The 7,806-nt window shown below is 47.5% G+C and overlaps 1 pseudogene; it reads right to left on the reverse strand.

The window, feature by feature from the left end:
* Positions 1 to 1,735: 1,735 nt before the first annotated feature.
* LOC113962144 lies at positions 1,736 to 6,898 on the reverse strand (annotated as a pseudogene).
* Between the last annotated feature and the right edge of the window lie 908 nt (positions 6,899 to 7,806).

Here is a 7,806-nt window from a genome sequence, read left to right on the forward strand (position 1 = left end):
TGATGCCTGCTCAGCTAGGTGCTACGAAAAAAATTCAGGAGCTGTTTAGCTGGGGTGAGATAAGAAAGGGTTTAATTATGCCAAGGCAATAGATGTTACGACGCGCGCACCCCGGGCTGTGCCCGAGATGTTACATTTATAGTAATATTTGGCCAATCCTAAGTGTGTCCACCCTATAACTTTTGGCCTGGTCCACCCCCTGGCCCGCCTCTCGAAATTGGGTCTGGGGTGCTTTTTGGGACCCCCTCTTCATCATCTTCATCTTCTTCGGGGTACAGAGAGCAGAGTGACCCAGTTCTTTGACTCTGTCCTGCGGTTTAGGCCAAGATACAAGCGTTCTCCAAACAAGACAGGCCTGCCTTGACTAAAAGACTAAACATTTTCTACTAGATATGGGGATAGGGTGATATAGGGAGTATGGAATGGGGTGAAAGGATTGAGGAATGTATAAGGGATACTACGGGGAGGAGGGAGAAAGGGGTTTATTTCTAAAATCTACTTCTATTACCTATAAAACTTGTAAGGCTTATAAAATTAGAAAAATGAAAAAACCTTAGGGGTTTAAGGCATCAGTCCCCCCTTAGAGACTGGACAAAACCCAAAAGTTTTGTCCAATCTCTACCTACATCTACAACAGTTATAACATCTGTACATGCAGTGAGCTATTATACTAACACTAAGTATGTACAATACTAGAATAAACAGTTGTTTCATCCATGTCCAATTCGGTAACCATGAAGTGAGTTTGTGGAGGACATCTCCTATACCTAGGGAGACATCATCCAGAGATATTTCGTGTAGGATTTTGGTTTCATTTCGAATTGCGGCCAAATCATTATTAATTCTACCAGTCTGGTCTATATAAGAGCAGCAACTGGTGTTGATGACTTTACATACGCCTCCCTGTGAGGCCAGCAAGAAATTGAGGGCCATTCGATTTTGCACCACCACACGAGATAAGCTTTGGAATTGTTCTTTTAGGGCTTCAATTGCATCTAAGGTGTGATCTTGAATGTTTTCCATGACAGCTGAAATGTTTACAATTGCTTTCTCCAATTCACTTACTCCTAGAGATGGGACTAGGGCTCTAACTACGCTGTGGAAAATTGTAGGGCGCTCAATAAGGGGATTGTTAGTTCTTTTCACTCCTTTTGGATAGGTTTTATCCCATTTTTGTTCATCAATTGGGTCGAGAATTGTTATATTTGGGATCACTGCCCCTAAGGCACAGGCCCGATCTTTATCAAGGGGCAGAACTTTCCAGGCCTCCTTTTCACAGATCCAGTACCATCCTGAACCCTGAGGAGGAGTTAATCTCAAAGGGAATTGTGCCATCCCTGCGACAATTGCTGGATTTATCTCTTCTTTTGAATTGTTTTTATCGCAGTGGGGGGGGAGAATGATTTTTCCTGTAGCGTTTACAATCACGCAGGGAACAATATCCTGATTAGAAATCACGTTGCTTAGGGCCACCGGATAATAAGCTTCTGTAACGGGCTTCCAGGTTCCTGGGAAATTTATCATGGACTTACCAAAGCTTGTCCCATTTAGTAAGATGCCAGTTAGGGGCCAATCACTATTCTCATCATCAATTGCCGGTACCTGAGTACAGATCCAGCATTCGGTTTTCCGAAGAATTTTTGACACATTTTGGACTAGGGCCACATGTAATTTTTGGTCCCAAACTCGGTTCATAGTTACCGATTGCATGAACAGAATACACAGCAAGAACAGCCTATTCCACATCTTCTTCGTCGGTGTCCGGTTCTGATTTGCTGGTTGCTCCAGGAGCTGATGCTCTCTTGACTCTGGAATAGTGGAACCAGGGTTCTCTGCCGGCGACCTTGACGGCGGTGAGGGAAGTCAGTAGGACTTGGTATGGTCCTCTCCACTTGGCTCGCAAGGGGTCGCTGTTCCACCACTTGACGTAGACCCAGTCTCCTGGTTGGAAAGGATGAGCAGGGGTGTCCAGTCCTATGGGTCTGGATAACTCGATGACCCTCTGGAGCTTCTGCAAAGTAGAGCCTAAAGCAATCAAATATTTTTGTAAATCGGCTCTCCCTTTTATGTGTACATCCCCTGGTACGTGTGGTGCCTGATATGGCCTTCCATACAGTATTTCATATGGACTTATGTTATCCCTCCGCCTTGGTTGAATACGAATCCTCAGCAGAGCTAGTGGCAAAGCTTGAACCCACGACATAGATGTTTCCTGACAAATTTTGCTAATTTGCATTTTCAGCGTACCATTCATTCGTTCAACTTTGCCACTAGCCTGAGGTCTATAGGGGGTATGTAGGTCTCAGACAATTCCTAGGATGCGGCATACTTCTTTTACTATTGTTGCAATAAAATGTGTTCCTCTATCTGATGACATTCCCAGAGGAACCCCAAACCTTGGAATTATGTGGTTAAGTAGGGCTTTTACCACCTCCCTTGCTGTGTTAGTGCGACAGGGGTATGCTTCAGGCCATCCACTGAAAGTGTCAACCAATACAAGTATGTATTTATATCCCCCCCGTGGTGGTAACTCAGTAAAATCTATTTGCCAGTAATCTCCGGGTTGGTCTCCAGCCTTTGTTACCCCTAGTACCACTCTCTTTGTTGTGTCTGGGTTGTTTCGCTTGCAGATTTCACACTTACCTACTATGGACTGTACAGCTTCAGTCATACCTGTTCCTATCACTGTTTTCTTTAGATGTTTTAGAAGGTTTTCCGCTCCCCAGTGGGTAGCCTCGTGTTCTTGTTGAGCTATTTCCCTAAGGAGCGGTGGTGGAACTATAACCTGTCCTGTGGGTGTGACAGCCCACCCCCCTTCCTTGATTTCAGCTTTCAGTGATTTAATTAGTTGATTGTCTTTTTCATCATATCTAGGGGTGTATTTCGTTAAGTCAATTTCTTTTTGCGGTACTATCGCTAGGATGCCTTTTTCTGCAGCCCCTTTTGCTGCTCGATCAGCAAAATGATTTCCCAACTCGGGAGTTGTTTTCCCCTTTTGGTGGTCCCTACAGTGCATAATTGCTACCTCTTCCGGTTTCCAGATACTATGCAGGAGTGCATGGATTTGGTCTGCATGCTTGACTCCACTGCCTTGGGCTGTCAGTAGTCCTCTTTCTTTCCAGATGGCTCCGTGGGCATGTACAACACTAAATGCATATTTTGAGTCAGTCCAGATATTTACCTTCTTTCCTTCGCTCAGTTCCAAGGCTCTTGTCAGTGCGATTAGCTCTGCCTTTTGAGATGACACATCTGCTGGTAAGGCCTTTGCCTCGATCACTTCATCTCTGGTCGTCACTGCATACCCTGTGAAGCGCTTACCATCTCGCATGAAGCTGCTTCCGTCCGTATACAGTTCCCAGTCTGCATCTTCCAGAGGCATATCTTTCAGGTCTGGTCTACTGGAGTAAGTCTCTTCTATGGTCTGTAAACAGTCATGCTCAGGGACACTGTCGGTTAGTGTTGAGGACAGAAACATAGCTGGATTTACAATAGATGTTGTTTTCGAAGTAACATCGTCCTGCTCCAGCAACACAACTTGATACTTAAGCATTCTGCTGGGGGACAGCCAGTGGCCTCCCTTTTGTTCAAGCACGGCTTGAACTGCATGGGGTACATACACGGTGATGTGCTGCCCAAGGGTGAGCTTCCGGGCTTCTTCAATCAGGATAACAGTTGCTGCCACAGCTCGCAGGCACCCCGGCCACCCTTGGCTAACACTGTCCAGCTGTTTAGAAAAATAAGCCACAGCTCTTCTTTGGCTTCCCAGAGTCTGTGACAGCACTCCCAGAGCAACATTCAATTGCTCATGCGTGAACAGTTCAAAGGGTTTAGTTAGATCTGGTAATCCTAGTGCTGGAGCTGACATCAAGGACTGTTTCAGTTGTTTAAACACATCTCTGGTTTCATCTGTCCATGTTATAACTCCCTCTTTGGCCGTTTTCAGGGCCTCATACAGAGGTTTGACTAGCAACCCATAGTTAGCTATCCACAGCCGGCACCATCCTACCATTCCCAGGAAGGCCTGCATCTCTCGTACAGTGTAGGGCTCTGGGAGACGGCAGATGGCCTCTTTTCGGTCTGTGCTGAGTCGCCGATGCCCACGATAGATTTCAAGCCCCAGGTAGATGACTGTTTCTTTGGCTATTTGTGCCTTCTCTCTTGAGACCCGATACCCACTTAGCCCCAAAAAGTTCAAGAGACTTACAGTGAGTTCGATGCACTGGTCCCGGGTCCTGGCTGCAATTAAGATGTCATCTACATACTGCAGGACAGTTCCTTCTTGCTGCTGCCTTCTCCAGTCCTCCAGTTCTTTTGCCAACTGGCTCCCGAAGATTGTCGGGCTGTTCTTAAAGCCTTGGGGGAGAACTCTCCAGGTTAGTTGTGTTTTCCTCCCTGTCTCAGGATTTTCCCACTCAAAGGCAAAAATTTCTTGGCTGTCTTTATGCACAGGAATGCAGAAAAAGGCATCTTTAAGATCGAGTACTGTGAACCATCCTAAATCCTCTGTCAATGTGGTTAGGAGTGTATAGGGGTTAGCCACCACTGGGTAGATGTCCTCAGTTATTTTATTGATGGCCCTAAGATCTTGGACTAGCCGATAGCTTTTGCCATCAGCCTTTTTCACTGGTAGGATGGGGGTATTGAATCTGGATTCACACTCTACCAGTAAACCAAATTTGAGAAACTTTTCAATTATAGGCGCTAAGCCTTTTCGGCTTTCTAATTTCAAAGGATATTGTTTTTGCCTTACCGGGACTGCTCCTGGCCTGAGTGTGATGCTTACTGGTTCAGCTTGCTTTGACCTCCCAGGGTATTCGCTGGCCCAGACTAAAGGTATGACAGCATTTTCAACTTCTTCAGGGATCTCTCCATGATTTTCCTGTATAAAGAAAGCAGCTGCCTCGATATATTTAGTGTCTGGAATTATAACTTTTATGTCTCCCCCCTTGCTGAATTTAATTTCAGCTTCTAATTTTTCCAGTAAGTCTCTTCCCAACAAAGGCCTAGGAGAATTTGGCATGTAAAGAAATTGATGAGTTACCCAGTGTTTACCCAATTTGAATTTCAAAGGTTTAAAAAAATGGCCTTGTCTCACTTACCCCTGTAGCACCTACCACAGTTATGGCTTTATTACTGAGTTTTCCTTCCACCGTATTTAACACAGAGTATGCCGCACCTGTATCAACCAGAAATTCAATATCCTCCCCCTCCAGCTTAGCTTTAACCAGAGGTTCTGCTGGGGAAGAAACCTCCAGTTCCCTTCACACACCCTGACTCACAGTCAGCTGAGGGGTTGGTGGTGGTGGTGGGGGGAGAGGGTTTTCAATTCTCTTCAGGTCCGGGCAATCTTTTCTCCAATGTCCTTTCTTTTTACAATAAGAGCACCTGTCGTCTGTTATGTCCTTCTGACGATTGGACCTATGGTACCTGGGGCTACGCTTGGGATGATAACCACCTTCTGGTTCCATCCCCCCTGTTCTCTTCTTCTGCTCCCTGTTACGATACACCGTCCAAGCTATCTCTAATAGATCACCAATATCCTTCTTATCACCACCTGCTTTTTGCAGTTTCCTTCTTATATCATCTGTGGACTGTCCTATAAACAAATACACCAGATTTTTCTTTCCCAGATCTGACTCTATGTCCACGTCGGTATATTTCTTAATGACATCCTTTAACCGGTTTAAAAAGTCTGTGGGTGTCTCATTAGTATTTTGCTTAACCTCATACATTTTGGACCAGTTTATCGCCTTCGGAACCCCGTGCCGAAATCCATAAATTACCCAGTCCTGATACCGTTTCAGTGCTTCCAAATTTGCTGGCACATTAGGATCCCAGTGGGGATCATCAGGGGGAAAAATGTCTTTTATGTCTTCCCCTGGAAACTGCCCAGAAGTTTTTAACATTTCAATTGCATTTTGAGCAGCTCTTTTTACCATCTCCTTCTCTGTCTGGTCTAGTAACGTGTCCATTATAGCTTCCAGATCATCCCAGTCAGGGTTCTGAGTTTTGACTGCTCTTTGCACATAACCTGCCATCTTTTCAGGGTTATCTCTATACGTCCCTACACAATTTTTCCATTGCTGTAACTCAAGCAGCGAGAAAGGTACCTTTATTAATACTGTACCCTGATTGGTTACAGCTTGCCTTAAGGGTGCTTCCAGCGGTAGATTATCTTTTGCTCTTGTTCTACCTGCTATCGGGTCGGGGGCAGCTAACGCTTCACGGGCCCTCTTCCCCTTTGTTTTTGGCCTTACTACAGGTGGGTCTGCTTCCTCCTCCTCCAAGTTGTCACTTAATTCGCCCTCTGCTTCTGCGTTCTTATCAAACGGAGGTAAACCTCGCTTCTGCCTTCTCTCAGCAGCTGAAACTAGTTTGCCCTGTCTCTGCGTCTCTGTTCTCTCCTCATGAGAGCCAGAGATTGTAAACTCTTTCGGTTCCTCTTTCTCTCCCCCTCCCGTAAAGGTGGGCTGCCCCCCCTCGGCAGGGGGAGGCGTGGGAAAGGGGGCGGCTCCAGCCCCACCTCCCAGGTCAGTAGGGACAGAGGCCCCGCCTGTCAGCACCGCCCCTGCCCCTCCCGGAATTCCAGGGATTGTTGTTGTTCCCGCTATCGCTGCTGGGGCTCCTCCCCCCGCTGCCACCGCAGCCGGGGTTGGCCCCAGCCCAGTCACTCCCACAGTGCCTGCTCCTGTTGCTATGGCAGCAGATCCCGTACTAACCGTGCTCGGGGCAGCTCCCGCCGCCCCCGAGCCAACTCCCCCAGGGGCTCCAACTTGTCCGGTTCCCCCCGGCGCAGCCATACCCACGCCAGGGAGCCCCCCCACGACTCCCGCCGGTCCAGCTCCCGCAGCGCCTGCAGGAGCCGGTCCGAGAGCTCCTGCCGCTCCAACCCCTCCCGCTGCGCCCGCAGCGGGGAAGGGGAGCCCGATCTGCCCAGCCCCCGGGCTACCTACTCTCCTGCCAGGTGATATTAACATGTCCAAATCATTTTCCCCAGTGTTTTTAAATAAGATTTGTGGGACAGGAGCAGCCTTCACTCGATCTCTCTTTCTCCCTCTTCCTAAAACCATTTCCAGTTTTTCCGTCTCTCCTGAACTTTTATTGCCCTTATCTCCTATGTCGATTTTACGGCATATTATCAACCGCGAAAACAGCTCTGCATATGGGACTTCCCGCCACCTCTGTTCTACATGAAGAAGCTTAATTAACTGAAGCACCGTATCCAACTCAAACGAACCAAATTCCGGCCAAGCCAATCCTCTCAACTGCCCAAACATCGGCCAGATATCCATAGACAGTTTACACAGCTCCTCTTTCTCTAAAGTGGTCTGAGGAGTAGTTAAAGTTCTCCAGTGTTTCAAAACCAGGCCTAAGGGGGATTCTTTAGGGATCTCAAACTTTGAATCCACACAACCTATGTTTGTAAAATGCAAATGAACCACAACCACGCACACCAGGATTAGAACCTGCTACCTTGGGGCTACAAGCTGTTACAGTAACCTCTCTGCTATTGTTTCGAGTCACACCGACTCCCAGAGCCTACACCGGCTCCCCCACGGCGTCAGAGCACACAGAAGGCGTCCCTTCTGACAAACAAACCAGCCCTAAGCTGAACCTCGCTCTGACCCGGGTAGGCGGACCACCCCGTCCGCCGACTGGAAAGCGACTTTCGCGACTATAAAGGGCCCAAGTCTTTAAGTTAACTTTCCAGTCACCCGTGTCCCCACCTCCTGGGAACACAAAACTTTCCCGCAGCTGCCAACTTCCCGCAGCTGCTAATTAAACCAGGTACCTTTTCCCTTATTT

This window comes from Neopelma chrysocephalum, unplaced genomic scaffold, assembly GCF_003984885.1.
Source record: "Neopelma chrysocephalum unplaced genomic scaffold, ASM398488v2 Primary Assembly neopelma1_111407, whole genome shotgun sequence".
NCBI classification, from domain to species: Eukaryota; Metazoa; Chordata; class Aves; order Passeriformes; family Pipridae; genus Neopelma; species Neopelma chrysocephalum.